At 37.0% G+C, this 17,742-nt stretch overlaps 1 long non-coding RNA gene and 1 pseudogene across 1 annotated transcript in view; one reads left to right on the forward strand and one right to left on the reverse strand.

Moving 5' to 3' along the window:
- LOC141500542 (uncharacterized) overlaps positions 1-17,742 on the reverse strand; it is a 457,510-nt gene that overhangs the window by 345,799 nt on the left and 93,969 nt on the right. The window contains exon 2 of the long non-coding RNA XR_012471956.1: positions 7,071-7,196. This is a non-coding gene — a long non-coding RNA (uncharacterized LOC141500542). The remainder of the gene's footprint in view (positions 1-7,070; positions 7,197-17,742) is intronic.
- Positions 12,040-14,242, forward strand: LOC141503178 (nuclear RNA export factor 1 pseudogene; annotated as a pseudogene).

Consider the following 17,742-nt stretch of genomic DNA (forward strand, 5'->3'; position numbering starts at 1 on the left):
AAAAATTGGAACTGGAATCACAGCAAACTGATTAATTTTGATTGCAATAGAGCAGAAGTTCAAATGAATGATTTTTCATACAGACACATGCATGCTGACACATGCAATGCAAATATATTGCCTTTGCTCATATATGATTTACAAACTCTCTTTGAAGTTGAATGGGCACAGAATACCTCACTGTGAACTGGGTATCCAGTGAGACCTACAAACATAATTGTGCCTCTGCACCCCTAAACTTCCAACAGATAAAAAGTACTGAAGTCCAGTAAGAGTAATTAAAGTTATTGACAACATTTCTTTAACTGTTCTTATCAAGCTTTCAGAAAAATTCCAATTTCTCTATGAAAATCACTCAATTTTCAGGAGAGTATTATGCAAAGAAAAAATAATTCCTTATTATCATTTCAAAGGAATTAGATTAAAACAAATATGACAAATCTGGCAGTGATTGACTACAATTGAAACAAATCCTTGTTTCATTCATCTATGAGTTCAAAGTTCAATCTGATTTCTCAGATAAATCACAAACAATACAATTAGATGACAACTTTTACAACCGTCAATTAAGAAACAACGGAGATTATCTCAATAAATGCTGAAAAAGTTTTTGACAAAATACAGGACCCATTTCTATTAAAACATTAGAGAGCATAGGAATAAATCGCATTTTGCTTAAATGATTAGCAGTATTTATCTAAAACCATCAGCAAGCATTATATGCAATGGGAATAATTTAGAAGCATTCCCAAAAAGATCAGGGGAGAAACAAGGATGCTCACTATCACCACTATTATTCAATACTGAATTATAAATGTGAGCTTTACCTGTAAGAGAAGAAACAGAAATTGTAGGAATTAGAATAGGCAGTGAGGAAACAAAACTCTTATTCTCTGCAAATGGTATGATGATATACTTAGAGAATGCTAGAAAATCAACTAACAACTTTAGCAAAGATTTAGGATATAAAATAAACCCACACAAATCAGCATTTCTACGTATTACTACACAAAGTCCAACAGCAAGAAACATTAAATACCTGTGAGTCTACCTGCCAAGACAAACCTAGAAATGATATGAATACAATTACAAAACACTTTTTACACAAATCAAGTCAGATTTAAACAATTGGAAAACCATCAATTGCTCATGAATAGACCAAGCTAATGTAATAAAAATGGCAATTCGACCAAAATTAAATTACTTATTCAGTGCCATACCAATCAAATTACCTAAAATTATTTTATAAAAACAGTCATTCAATGTCAAAGAAGACTATGAAATCAAAGAAATGACTTCAGGGCATCTTCACATTTGAATTAAAGTGAGGGATGTTGTGGAAAGATACCATGTTTACCATCTCTTTCAAAATCATCAACTCTATACCCTATGCTAAGATAAGATGAAAATGAGTAGATCATTTAGACATAAAAGGTGATACCAAAAGCCAATTAGAAGAACAAGGAATAGTTTGTCTGTCAGTTCTATGGAGAGGGGAGGATTTTATGACCAAAGAAGAGCTAGAGAACATTATAAATGACAAAATGGATAATTCTGATTAATTTAAATTAAAATATTTTTGCACAAATAAAACCAATGCAGCCAAGATTAGAAAGAACATAGCTGGGAAACAGTTTTTACAGCTAACATTTCTGATAAAGGACTCATTTCTAAAATATAGAGAAGTGAGTCAAATTTATTACCACACAAGTCATTCCCTATTTGGTAAATGGTCAAAGGCTATGAACTGGCAGTTCCTTTTTTTTTCTTCTTCTTTTTTGTTTTAGTGTTCCAGGTTTTGTGCACATCCACTCCAGCATTTTAATTTTTATTTTTTATCATAATAGCCAATCTGAAAGGTTTGAGATGGCAGCTCAGAATTCTTTTAATTTGCATTTCTCTAATCAGTAATGTTTTAGAGCATTTCTTTCCTTTCCATTTTTTAATAATTTCAAATATTTTTCCTAATTACATGCAAGGATAGTTAGCAGACTTCATCCTTTTGTCAGCTATTGAGTTCTACATTTTTCTACCATCCTCACTTGTTTGACAGCAAACAATTTGATAAAGGTTGCAAATGTAGAATCACATTTAACATATTTCCGCATTAGTCCTGTTGTGAAAGAAGAATTAGAACTAAGAGGGGAAAAAGGAGAGTGAAAGAAATAACATTAAAAAAAGTTTTCAAAAGAGAACATGGTATGCTTTGTTCTGCATTAAGATTTCACAATTTTTTCCCTCAGGATGTGAATTACGTGTTTTTGGTTTTTTGGGTTTTTTTAGATTTTGCAAGGCAATGGGGTTAAGTGGCTTGCCCAAGGCCACATGGCTAGGTAATTACTTAGTGTCTGAGGCCGGATTTGAACCCAGGTACTCCTGACTCCAAGGCCGGTGCTCTAACCACTGCGCAACCTAGCTGCCCATGTTTTTCAATAAGGATCAGGATTGTCCTTGATCAATGAAGTGCTAAGAGGAAATGCATCCATCATAGTTGATCATTTCATGTTGCTAGAATGTGTACAATATAATCCTGGTTCTGCTGACTTCACTCAGCAAAAATTATGAAAGTCTTTTCATACTTTTCTATATTCTGGCCACTCATAATTTCTTATAGAATATTAGTATTCCATCAAATTCATATGGCATAATTTGTTCAGCCAATTCTTTGCTATTCCAAAAAGAGCTGCTATAAATATTTTTGTACATGTGAATTTTTTCAAAAATTATTTATTTTCATCCATTTGTACATGCATATTTTCAAGTTACAAAATTTCCTTCCACTCTTCCCTTCCTATGCCCCTTACCTCAGAGGTGAACTGTTGGGTTAGCATTGAACATACATATTTTGATAAACATGTTTACAGATTAGTATCAATTAGTTTCAGTATGATGAATTTGGATTAAAAGGAAAGAGATAAATAAGAGATAATTTTTATAAAGTGTTCATCAGATTCTGGAGGGGTGTGTGTGTGTGTGTGTGTTTTGTTTTGTTTTTTCTTACTGTGGATGGGGATAATATAGTCCATAGTTGGTCTAATACAATTTTCCCAGCTCTCTGAACTGCTGAGAGGAAACAGGCAGTTTTCAGATGAAGAAATTAAAACTATCTCTCATCATATAAAAAGTGTTCTAAATCACTATTAGTTAGAGAACTGAAAATTAAAAGAACTTTGAGGTACTGCCTTACACTTATCAGATCAGCTAATGCGACATAAAAGGAAAATGACCAACACTGAAGGGGATGTGGGAAAACTGGAACACTAATGCACTGTTGGTGAAGTTGTGAACTGGTCCAATCATTCTGGAGAGCAATTTAGAACTACAGCATTATGCATATTTTGTGATCTGGAAGAAAATTGTACACATTAACAACAATATTGTGTGAAGATCAATTATGATAGACTTAGCTCCTCTCAGCAGTTCAATGAGTGAAGACAATTGTAAAAGATTTGTAATGGAAAATGCCATCCACACCTAGAGAAAAACAATGTATTCTGAATGTATTTTCATTTTATAGAATTGTTTTATGTTTTTTCTTTTTCATGACTTTTTCCCTTTTGTTCAGATTCTTCTTTTACAACTTAACTAATATGTTAAGACATGATAGTACATGTAGATCCTGCATCAGATTACTTGCTGTCAAGGGGAGGAAAGGAGGTAAAAAATTATGAAAATCAAAAGCTTACAAAAAAGGAATGCTGATTGTGTGATGATCAACTATGACAGACTCAGCTCTTCTCAGCAATACAGTGATCAAAGAGAATTCTAAAAGACTACAATGGAAAATGCCATCCACATCCACAGAAAGAACCATGGAATCTGAATGCAAATCAAAGTTTACTATTTTTACCTTTTTTAAATTTGTTTTTTATTTCTTCCTTCTAATGATTTTCCCCTTTATGTTCTGACTCTTTTTTCATAGCATGACTGATATGGAAATATGTGCATCATGTTTATGCTTCTAGAATTTATATCAGATAACTTGCTACCATAGGGCAGGGAGATGGAATCATGGGAGAGAGAAAACTTACAAAAATGAATATCGAAAATTATCTTTTCATAGAATTGGAGAGATAAATAATGTTGAAATGAATGCTGAAAACTAGCTTTACATTTAATTGGAAAAATAAAATTAGGGCGGCTAGGTGGCACAGTGGATAGAGCACTGGCCCTGGAGTCAGGAGGACCTGAGTTCAAATCCGACCTCAGGCACTTAATAATTACCTAGCTGTGTGGCCTTGGACAAATCAATCACTCAACCCCATTGCCTTGCAAAAAAAAAGGAAAAATAAAATTATAATTAAAAAGAAAAGAAAAAAATAAACAGCAGAGACTCAAATGTCATTCATTTTAACTTGTTCTGGAGAATTTTTCAGAGAAATAGATACTGATTTCTGTGAGAACAATGAGAACTCTGTTCTGAGTTTTATCTATTATTTCACCTCACTGAAGAACATTAATGGCATGACAAAGAAAAATTTAAGGGGAAAAAAGATTCTTCAGAATAATAAAAATATAATCCAAGCATGAAAAGAAAAATGTTAAAGTCAGATAAGTGTCAATTTTTTAAACAATTTTTTGTGTTAAGGGAATGAAATAACAAGAATTCTTTAGAAACTGAGATTGTGAATTGTTAACTAATAATAAAAATAATAGATTACATGGGCCAGGACCTATGTTAAGACCTTTACAAATATCTCATTTGGTCTTCACAACCACTCTGGAAAGTAGATACTGATATTATTTCTATTTTACAGTGGAGAAACCTCTGAACACTCTGCCCATTTTATGGTTGAGGAACCTAAAAGAAGCAGAGCTTACATAACTTGATTAGGTCACACAGCCATTAGTAAATATGAGCGGTTGGATTGGAACTCAGGTCTTCCTGGCCCGTGTCTAATGCTCTATGCAGTATGCCACTTGGCAGGAAAACTGCACATGGTTACCATGAGAAAAAGGCAGTCATGGACCTCATACAGCCCAAAGGCTCCCAGCAAGCAAACCTCCTTAGTGCGATTCTTATGATAATTATACAAATAAATAAATGAATGATTGAATGAATGAATACATATTTATATGTGCATGTGTGTATATAGAGCATAATTAATATGCCATACATGTTTATATATATGTTTGTATTTGTACATGTATTGATGTATGTGTCTACACATACATACACATATTGTGTATGTGTGTGCCCATATGCTATATACACATGTACATGTATATATAGATATATTATGTGAATTGCATACACTCTCTCTCTCTGCACACACACACAGATACACATATGCACACAGATATATTCATTCATTCATTTATTCATTTATTTGTGTATTTACCTTAAGAATCGCACTAAGGAAGTTTGCTTGCTGGGCTACTTTGGGCTATATGAGGTCCATAACTGCCTTTAATTCATGGTAACCATGTGCAGTTTTCCTTCCAAGCTAGGTGGCACACTGTATAGAGCATTAGACTGGGACCAGCAAGACCTGAGTTCAAATCCAGTCACACATACTTAGTAATGGCTGTGTGACCTAAGCAAGTCATTCAAGCTCTACTTGTCTTAGGTTCCTCATCCACAAAATGGGCAGAGTTTTCATAGCTTTCTTGAAAATAAAATTGAAATAATTATAGCATGGAAATTGCTGGCACAAAATTCCCCAACATGCTCTGCCCAAATCCAAAAAGGCAGTATACTGGATTAGCAAAGCAGAATTACAGTAATTCAAAAAGCAAAAACATGAGATGTACAAATTTAGAAATATCTCTGCTCCAAATAGACAATTTGTGCCTGACCTGTGTTAAAGCCTTCCAAGTTTATCTGATCAGTCAGACACACTGTACCTTGACCCCCACATAGAGATATTATTTTGATGTTCTTTCATAGCAGAGGACAACAGCCACCCAAACAACTAAGAAGTGATTAGATCTTAAGACATACTTTCAGAGTATTCTAATTGGTTTTGATTATTTGAGTTTCCAGTTGCCCCTAAAGGATATATTTCCCCATTTCAAAATTAATAAAAATCCCATTTGTTTTTTAGTAGGCATCAAATAAAGATAGCAATATTGAGGCTATCATCAGCACCCAGATGTAGGTATCTTTAATTTCAACTATCACTGAACAACAGTTCATTTTTCAGTTGTTATTCTATGGGAAATTTGTGAGCTGAACTATAACTACTGACTGAGATGTTTACTGGGAAAATCTCTTTATTATTTCCATGATAGGTTTCTTAGTTCTGTATATATGTCATCATCACATTATCATCACTAGGTGAAATGAATAGGAAAAAAAATGCCTGGCTGAGCCTCATAATAGAGAGAGGAGAGAAAAAGACATTTTAAAAAACACAGCCCTTCTATTCTTCTGGCTAAAAGACTTGTTTCAGTTGCTACTTAACATTAAGTCTTTCGTACTTTTTGCAAAAGGGCTCCTAACAAAGTCACTAGGAATAAACTGACGAAGATGCTGGGGTACACAAATGCCAAAATTCTACTACTTAAAATGACAATAAAACACACAGACTAAAGGAGCTAAAAACAAAGTTTGGTCTTTAAAATTTATGGATCGCAAAGACAAAGTAAAAAATTAGTTCAGATAATGGCAGGCCTTTGGAAAGGAGAAAAGATGATCCATAAAGGCTGGAAAAGGGTCCACAACTGAATGAGCTTTTCCTACTATCTATTGCATTGTCTTCAAAAAGAAACATCATTGACATATTTGGAAGGAGAAGCATCTAGGGAGTAAAGACCAAAAATTACTTATCATAAAGGTTCATATGAAGGATTTCTATAACTTTCCAACCGTGCATACCCAGTTACTGGGAAAACAATAATTCGCTTCCTCCAAGGTATGGCTTCTTAACCTCTCTTCCATCATGGGCCCCTCTGGCAGTCTAGTGAAGAGTACAGATCTCTTCTTATAGTAATGTTTTCAAATGCATAAAACAAAATATGGAGGAATATCAAGGGAAAATGAATATTAAAATAATGATCAAATAATTAAAATAAAATTTCAAAAATCTCAGGTTAAGAATTCCCACATTAAGCATGGAGTAACTTACAGGTTCTGATGCTGAGCCAAGTGGGTAGAACCAAGAAGATGAAAACATTGTGAGATGATCAATCAACCTTGTTTGAAGCAGCTCCTCTCAGCAGTTCAGACAGCTAGGATAACTCTGTTAGACTGGCTATGGACAAAGTTATCCCAGTCCAGAGCAAGAAAAACAAAAGAAAACACACAAGAACAACCCTTTAGAATGTGAGGAGCAGTTTATAAAAATAGTCTCTTTTGTATCTCTTTCCATAATCATAATTCCTCCTACTGACAATGACTAATCTATAAACATGTTTACCAAAAATATGTTTGCACAATAGTCACCTCACTGTTCGCCTCTGAGGGGGGTGGGGTGGGAAGGGAGGGTAGAAGGAAATTTTGTAACTTGAAAATACACATTCGCATGTGGATGAAAATTAAGAAAGAAAAAGAAAAAGAAACACTTCACTAACATAAAAAAACAACCAAACTTTATGGGGGCGGCTAGGCGGTGCAGTGGATAGAGCACTGGCCCTGGAGTCGGGAATACCTGAGTTCATATCTGGCCTCAGACACTTAATAATTACCTAGCTGTGTGGCCTTGGGCAAGCCACTTAACCCTATTGCCTTACAAAAACTAAAAAACAAAACAAAACAAAACAAAAAAAAAAAAAAAAACAAAAACCAACCAAACTTTGTGTCATAATATAACAATTAAACAAATAATAAGACAAAATGACAAGAATAATTAGATAGAATTGATATAATACTATATGTTAAGCACTATGCATTATCGATATTATCTCATATTATCCTTACAACAACTCTGTGAGGTAGGTGTTGTTATTAGAATTTCCAGTTGAGTCCACTTTACAGAGGAGGAAACTGTGCCTGTGAGAAGTTCAAAGACTTGCCCAAAGTCACATGGTTCCTAAATGTCTGGGGCCAGGGGCAGCTAGGTGGCACAGTAGATAGAACACCAGCCCTGGAGTCAAGAGGACCTGAATTCAAATCTGTCCTCAGACACTTGATAATTACCTAGCTATGTGGCCTTGGGCAAGTCACTTAAACCCATTACCTTGTCCCCCCAAAATGTCTAGGGCTCCATTTGAAAACAGGTCCTCTTAACTTCAGGTTTATCACTATCTACTACATCAATTTGCTGCAAAATGCAAAATGCAATGTGATCATATTCTTGGTGCAATCTTTGAATAATGTGTTTGAAGATTATATTATCTTTTCCTGTAAAGTCACTGACAACAAGGCCATGAGCTTCCAGTTTGGCCAATAGAGTTTCTCCAATTGTAAAAGTACTAATGTTCTTGGAGATTTATTTAAGAAACCTATGTGGAAGCAAATGAATGGATTTTTGACATGATCAAAGGCCTCTTCCACTCAAAATACATTACTCTATTCAGGGACCTAGAGAGCATACTTCAGCATCCAATTCCCACTTAAGTTAGTTTATCATCACCACCAATAATGAGGACTGTTATAGATATTTATCATTGACCACCTCTCTATAGAGTACTAAGCTAGGTCCTGGGTATTTTTGAAGGCCTATAAATTATGGCCTGTTTTGAGGGTCTTGTAATTCATCTGGAGAGACAGGGCATAGTCATAGGAAAATTAAACAAGTAAGGTAACAAAGGACTAAATTAGGTAAGTGGAATAATGACTAAAGCACTGACTTTTGAGTACAAATACTGCTGCAGACACTACCTGTATGACCCACATCTAGAAAATGAGGCTAATAATGACACCAGCCTCCTAGGTGGCACAGTGGATAGAGTGCCACCCTGGAGTCAGAAGAACCTGAGTTCAAATACAGCCTCAGGCACTTACAGTGATGCTGGGTAAGTCACTCTATCCTGTTTGCCTTAGTTTCCTCATCTGTAAAAGGAGTTGGAGAAGGAAATGGCAAACCATGCCAGTGTCTTTGCCAAGAAAACCCCAAATGGGGCCATGAAGAATAGGACACTACTGAAAACCAAACAAAGCTGTGAGGCTTAAAAAAAGATAACATGTAATGTGGTTTAGGAGAACTTAGAAAGCTTTAGAAATTCTAGCTAATTATTATCAGGTTAATAATCCAATCCTTGACAAATCTATTCCAAAGGTAAGGAGAGAGGTCCTCCCTCCACCACAATGGTTTCTACTTCAGAGGCAGCTATGGAGTAAGATGGAGTAAGCTAAGAAATTCTAAAGCTCTGGTCGTTTTCTTACGTATCTCCTGCAAAAGCAATTTTTTTTTCTCTACAGAAAACTAGGTTTCATACTCTTTCCAAGCTTCAATGCAAGTTAAATACTTTAGTATGGGACTGCCAAGGAGGACTTGTGTTCAAACCTAGCTGGGTGATCTTGGACAAGTCACTTCACCCTGATTGCCTCCCATCCAAGGCCACATCCAGTCATTCTGATTCTTGGCTGGACCCTGGACCCAGATGAATCTGGAAGAGAAATTGAGGAAGGTAACAGCACAGACCCCTCTCACTCCAATCAAAGTCATGTGCTTGTCATGGCATCACTTCCCTAATGTCATGATCTTCTTTGAGAATGAAGGACAAACATTAGTATTCGGATGAGTTATGCCTCACCTGACAAACCTAACTAGGCTGCTGCTAGAAGGCTTTCCAGTTTAACAGGACCTAGATTCTTCAAGGACAGGAGCTATATTTCCTTTCATCATTGTTTTTCCTGTACTGAATACAGCCCCGTGCATATAGTAGGTGCTTTCTGAAGGCTTAGGTGACTGTCATAGAGTAACATTGCCTATATGTTAACTTGCAGACAATAATAGGTCATAATAGGAAATAACAGCTGGGATTTATAGAGAACTGGATTTGAGCATCCCCACAACTTGGGAGGTAGGACCTGTTATTAATTGTATTCCCATTTTACAAATAAATAAATGGAGGTACATGGAGATTGAGCGATTTGCCTGATGCAATAAATGGATGTGGGTTATAAATGAAGGTGTTTCTGACTTTCAAATTCAGCATTTCAAACCCATACTGAAAATCAAAAGATAAAAGTAAGACAGTGGAATAACAAATTCCTTGATGAGATTCTTTCATGTTCATATCTATGAAAAGGGAAATCCAATCTTGGAGTTTCTTTTGTTCAACCTGCAGATATTTCAAAGTTTTCTAGCATGCAAGAATTATCACGATATGTGTTATAACAGAGGTGGATGAAAAGGAAAGTCGTCCTTTAGGATTTCACGTTCTCAACCCCATAACCATCCTATATGTCCTTGTAATACAAAATATGAGAAGTTCATTGGGCAGATGGCTTTTGAAAAAAAAGCAAGATGTGCCAAACAAATATACTTTAAATTTTTTAAAGTATAAGCATGTTCTAGAAATGTGCATCCGTTGAAATAGAGATGTATAGTCCCATAATAAGAACCTGCATTGAAGGTTGGAAAGCGTGGGAAACCTAGTTTTCTGTAGAGAAAAAAAAATGTGCATTTGCAGAAGGAGATATGTAAGGAAATGAGCAGGGCTTTAGAATTTCTTAACTTACTCCATGTTTTTACAGTCATTTTGGAGTGTTAAAAGAATGTTCCTTTAAAGAGATAAGCATATTTCATAAGTAATGTAAGTGACCTGCTTTATGAATTTCTGATTCTGGCAGTGAAATGGTTAACAAACATAAATTGACTGTTTTTCTTGAAGCAAATCGAATCAGATAAAAAATGTTTTAATCTAAATGATTTTTAGGATCAATAATATTCATAAAGATAAAAAAGAGCAGTACACAGATAGGTTTTTGGGTTTACTTAACAAGTAAATATTTTCTAAAGGTTGGAGAATTTTCCATACCATCTTGATACAATTGAATGGAAGACCCATTTTAGCCTAATGAGCATTATGATTAAATCATTTACTCGCAGATCAAAGGAGATTTTAATTATGTAAACGAGTTGCTCAGAAACATAAAATGTTCCATTAAGCTTGACAATTAATACATACAATATTTATGAGTTCAGATTTTTTTCCTTGTTAAAATTGATTGTTACCATTTTAAAAGTTTCCTTGGATGCACTGATTGAGAATGGGGAAAATGTTTTAAAGCCATAAAAGTAATAGGCATGGTAAAGATTTTATTGCATTTTTCTTTTCCTCTTCTGTTAAATTTGTGGTGCTCCAAGTGACTTGTTACCAGATGTTCAATGTGAGCCTACAAATATTTAGTTCATTCCCAGTATGAGCATACCACAGTGCTTCACATTCTGTGGGGGTTCAGAATGAAAGTGGAACAAAAGGGATATTTTTAAAAAATAAAATAAAAACACACCGAGATTAGACAGCTAACTAATAAGAGGATAAATAATTTTTCCCCCGAGGGCAATCTGAACAACCAAAAGAAGGGCAGGAAGTGGAACTGAAGTTCAGATCTGTAAAGTGAGGCAAGAGCTGTAAGAGAAAGTAAGATCTGTAAGTGGAGCAGGAACTAAAAGAGGTTTTGTAGGGAACGTGAGTTCAAGTCTAATATCGTACTACGCCATTACAAGAGAAATCCATTTTATTTATTTTGTATATTGTCCTATGGAAGGCAAATCTCGGTGTAATTACTGATCACAGCCTGTAGAGGGAGTTTGTATAAGGAACATTATATTTTGAAAAAAAAAAAAAAAACGTATTCCTTGGGGGTTTGAATCACCCTTACAAGGGGCCCTGATTCAATAAAGCATGGAACATCTACAAAGTTGCCAGGCACGCAGAGACACAGAGATCCAATAACAGCCAATTGCATTGTCAGATAGCTATAGGTCGAGAACAAAAGCTTCACGTTGCCCAGGACACATCTGCGCAAGCGCCATAATGTTGTTGGCGTAGGCTGGCATGGCCGCCATTAATCCAGACGCCAGTGATTCTGGCACTCACCCGACCAACTGAGGTTGAACTGTGTCTCCCACTCCTTAAACCTAAGGGGAGTAAGTTCGAGACAAGTTCCAGTTTAGTGGGTCCTGTGGCTATACGAAGACAGCTATGGCTGACCAGAGCAAACCAGAAGGCAATTCCAGAGAAAATTCAGAAAGTAAGCCTTACGGTGTTCGGGCCATGGGTGGAGGCGGAGGTGGCAGAAGTGGCGGCAACGGCCAAGGTGGCAGGGGGCAAGGCGGCAGCAGGGAAGGCGGCAGCAAGCAAGACACCGGTTGGCAAAGCAACTGTAGTAGCGGTAAAAACGTGGGGTTTCAGAGGAAAAAGAGAGACGCTGGCTCTTATTACAGGAGGTCCAGGGGATTCTGGGGATACAGAGGCAGAGGTTACGAGGCTGCAGGTGCGTACCGGGCCCCAGGCTTTCTTAGAGAAGCCCGCTATGATACTAATGAAGGCCAAAAGCAAGATGGCCGCAGAGGCCGGTATTACTCACAGGCTTACCAATTTAGAGGAGAAAGGTGGTGGAACCGGGGTGGAAAGCGAATCCATGTTGCTCTGAAGAAAGGAGAGCTAGAGAGAGGTGCTGCACAGAGAGCGAGCACTTCCAACACCAATCCACCCCTAGTCCCACCTATAAAACAGTGGTTCAAGGTCACCATTCCCAATGGCAAAAAATATGACAAAACACAGCTTTTAAAAATGATTCAGGACCAATGCAAGGTTCCCTTCAACCCAATTGAATTTCACTACGAACAAAACAAAGCCCATTTCCTTGTGGGAGATAGCCTCACTCCTTCTGCCTTGAAAGAACTTAACGGCAATATTATAGACCCTGATAATCAACAAATGCCAATTTTAATTAGTTCATCAGGCCCACCTTATTCGGTGCAGAATGAACTGAAGCCTGATCAAGTGGAACAGTTAAAGTTAATCATGAGCAAGAAATATAATAGCTCCCAAAATTCCCTTGATCTTAAAGGCATTCGTTTGGATCCAGACCTCATGACTCAGCATATTGACCTCATTTTGAATCGCAAAACTTATATGTCGGTTACACTTAAAATCATAGGGGAAAACATCCCTCAGCTCTTTTCACTGAATCTGAGTAACAACCGACTTAACAACCTAGATGACTTTTCCGAGATAGTGTCCAAGGCCCCTAATCTCAAAATCCTCAACCTCTCCGGCAACGAGCTAAAAACAGAAAGGGAATTGGACAAAATCAAGGAATTAAAGTTAGAGGAATTGTGGTTAAAGGGAAATCCCCTATGTAACATTTTCCAAAATCATTCCTCCTATCTGACTGCCATTCGACAATGCTTCCCAAACTTATGCCGCTTGGACGGCCGGGAACTACCGCCTCCAATTGCTTCTGATGTTAAAAGACTTACTGCATTACCTACAAGCCAGGGTAGCTACTTTGGATCAGACACTATGAAGGGTCTGGTGATGTATTTCCTACAACAATATTATGCGATATATGATACTGGACCCAGACAGGGGCTGCTTGAAGCCTATCATGAAAGAGCCTGCTGCTCTTTAACCTTTCCTACCAGCCTCCAAAATATATCTCGCTATAATTTGAATAAATACCTGAAACATAACAGAAACATAAAAACGATCAAACACACAAACCATCGATTCAGCCTTCTGAAACACTCCCACCTGGCTGTTGTGGCTTTTCTTAATGAGTTGCCAAAGACCCAGCATGATCTGAATTCCTTTGTGGTTGATGTCTCTGCCCAGACAGAGACATTGCTATGTTTTACCGTAAATGGGATCTTTAAGGAAAAACATGACAAATCTCCGGATATCATCAGAGCATTCACCAGAGTATTCATTGCCATTCCCGCAAATAATGCTACCAGAATGTGCATGATCAACGACGAGCTATTTATAAGGAACGCCAGGCCACAAGAGATCCGCAAAGCTTTTGCGACACCATCTCCACCAACTGTATCTTCCACCGCTTGCCTGCAGGCCACACTTTCCCAAGAACAAAAACTTATGATACAGTCATTCTCTACTCAATCTGGCATGAATCCAGAATGGTCGCAGAAATGTCTACTAGATAATAACTGGGATTTTGCTCAAGCAGCACAGATCTTCATACAGTTCAAGGCTCAAAACAAGATTCCTGCAGCAGCATTTGAGAAGTGAGCCAGTTCAAACTCCCCTAAAGAGACCTGGGGCAATCTTTGTGACTGTGACTGTTGTTATGGAAAAGATTGCACCCCATCATTCCCCACCCTTGTTCAAGACAAAGGTACATGAAGTTTCCATTGCAGAGTGACTTTTTCTTACCCTCCACCTCCACTTTACTCTCCTAGAATTTAAAGAGTCAATACAAAATCTTATGACTCTAGTTCTCCCTACGTTCTCAACTCTATTAGAGATTCTTACTCTCTCATCATAACAAATAAAGTCCCATTTTTCACCTGCCTTCATAGTAATGGTATTTATTCTAATTACCTCTCTGCTTTTTGTCATTACGCTTCCAGGCCAAAATATTGTTAATAACTGCTTTAGAAGAATTTAATTGATAATTACTAAGCTATAACATGGGACAGATACAACTGGCTCTTTGGGTAAGACCATGGTATCTAGGAATGAAGCTTGAATCAGATTTAATGGGGACTGGGGGGCACACAAAGTCTAGAAAAGAGTTATAAAAAGTGGTTCAGAGGCCAAGGGTCTGGGTTTGGGGGATAGGGTGGTTTACAAAAGCAGGGCCTATGAGAAAAATGATGGGGAGGGTATAGAGAGAAAATTTCTCTCATGTAATCACGAATTAGAATTGGGAGTATTTAGCAGCATGGACCCATAGAGAGATGGATGAGGGCTGGGAGTTGGGGAGGGAGGGAGTTTCCAGTTCCATTGTTACAGGGTTAACATATCCACACCATCTCAGAAGGGTCAGAACCACTAGTCAATCTGAGGTTTACTTATCTTAGGACCAAAAGGTTGGACTGGCAAACCTAGATAGTTTACCCTGATTCAGCATATATCACTACAATGTGACTTTTGGTTAATATAGTTTGTCAGTTCTGTTCCTCTGAGCTTTAGGATAATTCATACATTTTTCCAGGTTCCCCTTTTCAATCTTACATCCTATGCTGATTAGAAGAGGGGGTCAGGAGGAGGAGGTGAATTCAATTTTGACACAAAAATCTAGGTGGATGACTTGCCTCTTATCTCAGGTAATCATAAGAGATTTTTACCCTTTGTAATACTTATTCCCCTTATTCTAAGTCACTTCAGCTTCCTTCCATTTCCTTGCAAGTTTTGACTCCTTGATCCTCTCTCTTCCAATTCCCAAATATTATTTCTGGTGTGCTGATAGAAAAAAATCACCAGTCTGGAAATTTCCAGCTTAATTACTGTATATTGTACATTAGAGAAGATAATGCAGACAACTTCTTAAACAAACAAACAAAAACTAATGGGGATGAGAGGCTGATAAATTGTAATTTCTTCCCACTAGAAATTTAATCAAGAAAAACAAGTCAGGGGAATGGACGTCTGTTGATGGTAATGTCTGGGGGTAGGGGGGTGGGAAGGGAGTTTGTGAAGAAAAGAGATCACTATTTAAGAATCTCCAGAATAGGCTTCAACACAATTTGCTTCCAGAGACAGTCTCCCATTTAAATTCAATTCACCAAGTGCTTATTAATTACCCATGATGTGCCAAGCACTGGAGGATCCTAAAGTCATAACATAGACCATTCACTAGCAGTTGGCATAGTTTCATTTTTTTCTTCACATCCCCAGCTAATTGGCACACAGGAGGCATTTAATAAATGCTTACTGAGGTGAATCACATTCAGTTATGGGGATGGAGGTAGGTTTGAGGGAGGGTGAGGAATAACCTTGAAACAAAAATAAAGGGAGAGAGAACAGGGCAAATAAGAGAAGACTTCATAAGGGAAGTGGCACTTGAGTTAACTTTCTGCCATATTTAAACAGGCCCTAAAACTAAACAAAAATATTTCCAGGGATATGAACTTAGCAGGGTTGATTAGTGAACTTTGGACAAAATATGTTCATTAGAGAACTAGATGAAGATTCTAGTTTGGAAACTTCCAGGCCCCTAAGTCTGCTGTTGACCTGGAAGCTAGCCAGGAGACTTTTCTCAATGAGACATATTTGATAGGGGGATCAAATTTGGATTTGGGAGTCATTTTAAGGAAGGGTAGCTATGATTCTTTGACATTTGTCAGACCAATAGAGTTCACACAGTGTTACAGCTCAAAGGGCCATCACAGATCATTAAGGGACACCATCTACCAACCTCTGTTTCTCACATGATGCTAAATGGAGATGGATGAACTTACACAACCAGGGATACTACAGATTTACATTACCTAAGCTCAACTGTGTCAAGGTAAGTAAACCTAGGTGGGACAGTATAGTGTTAAACTTACAATCTGGAAGAAGACCTGACTTCAAATCTGCTTCAGACACCTCCCAAGCAATCCAAGTTATTAAGCTTCTTTGTGCCTCAGTTGCCTTAGCTGTAAAATGGGGCTAATTGTACAAGTTATCAAATATATCAAATAATATATAAAACATATTGTAAATGTGAAAATTCCACACACATTTGAACTACTATTCAGACTTTATCCTCCTGCAAATAGCAGCTGTACCAAACTTCTTAAGCCTTTTACACTTTTCTCCACCATGTGCTAAACTGAAGACCTTTCTGGATATTTTTGAAGAAAATAGAAGACATTCATGTTGAGTTTGTCCTCTTATCTCCAACTCCCTTGAAATAATCCTATCTCTCCCTTTCACTTTATTCCCAAGCCCTTTACATTTGATTCTATCCCTGAATATTTCTGAAAAATGCCCCCTCCTTTGCCCACAAAACATTCATCCCCACTCTAATCTTCAATAATTTATTTTATTTTACTTGGTTTTTTTACAAAGCAGAGGGGTTAAGTGACCTGCTCAAGGTCACACAGCTATGTAATTATTAATTGTCTAAGGCTAAATTTGAACTCAGGTCCTCCTGAATGCAGGGCTGGTGGTCTATGTACTGTTCAATTAAACTAACCCATCAAATGTACAACAGAACACAAACTTTACCACAAAGCACAGTGCCAGATCTAGCAGTTGCTAGATTAAATGAGATATTTTCAGGCTTTTATTTATTTTTAAACCATTTTTTTCATTCATCTCTGTTTTGACTTTTTAAATTTTTTTCGTTTCTTTTATTTAAGGCAATGGAGTTAAGTGATTTGCCCAAGGTCACACAGCTGGGGAATTATTAAGTGCCTGAGGCTGGATTTGAACTCAGGTATTCCTGACTCCAGAGCCAGTATTCTAATATACTATCCAAGCAAGATACCCACTCTAATTTGCATTTTACCACCAAGCACAACACCAGATCTAGGAGGTGCTGGATAACATAAGATATGTATGTTTTTATTTATTTGTTTAACCATATTTTATTCATCTCTATTTTGGCTATTTTAATTTTTTGGGTAAGTTTTATTTAAAGCAATGGGGTTAAATGACTTGCCTAAGGTCACAGATCTAGACAATTATTAAGTGTCTGAGACTGGGTTTGAACTTAGGTCCTCCTGAGTGCAAGGCCAGTGTTCTATCTACTGTGCAACCAAGCTACCCCCTCTAATCTTCAGTAGAACATAAACTTTAACACCAAGCACAGTGCCAGGTCTAGTAGGTAGGGGTTAATATAAGATATTGTCATGTATTTTTATTTTTCACACATTTTTTACTGATTTCTGCTTTGGCTATATTATTTTTTGTATTTGTTTCTTTGATTTAAGTCAATGGGGTTAAGTG

The sequence above is a fragment of the Macrotis lagotis genome, chromosome X, assembly GCF_037893015.1.
Source record: "Macrotis lagotis isolate mMagLag1 chromosome X, bilby.v1.9.chrom.fasta, whole genome shotgun sequence".
Lineage (NCBI taxonomy): Eukaryota > Metazoa > Chordata > Mammalia > Peramelemorphia > Peramelidae > Macrotis > Macrotis lagotis.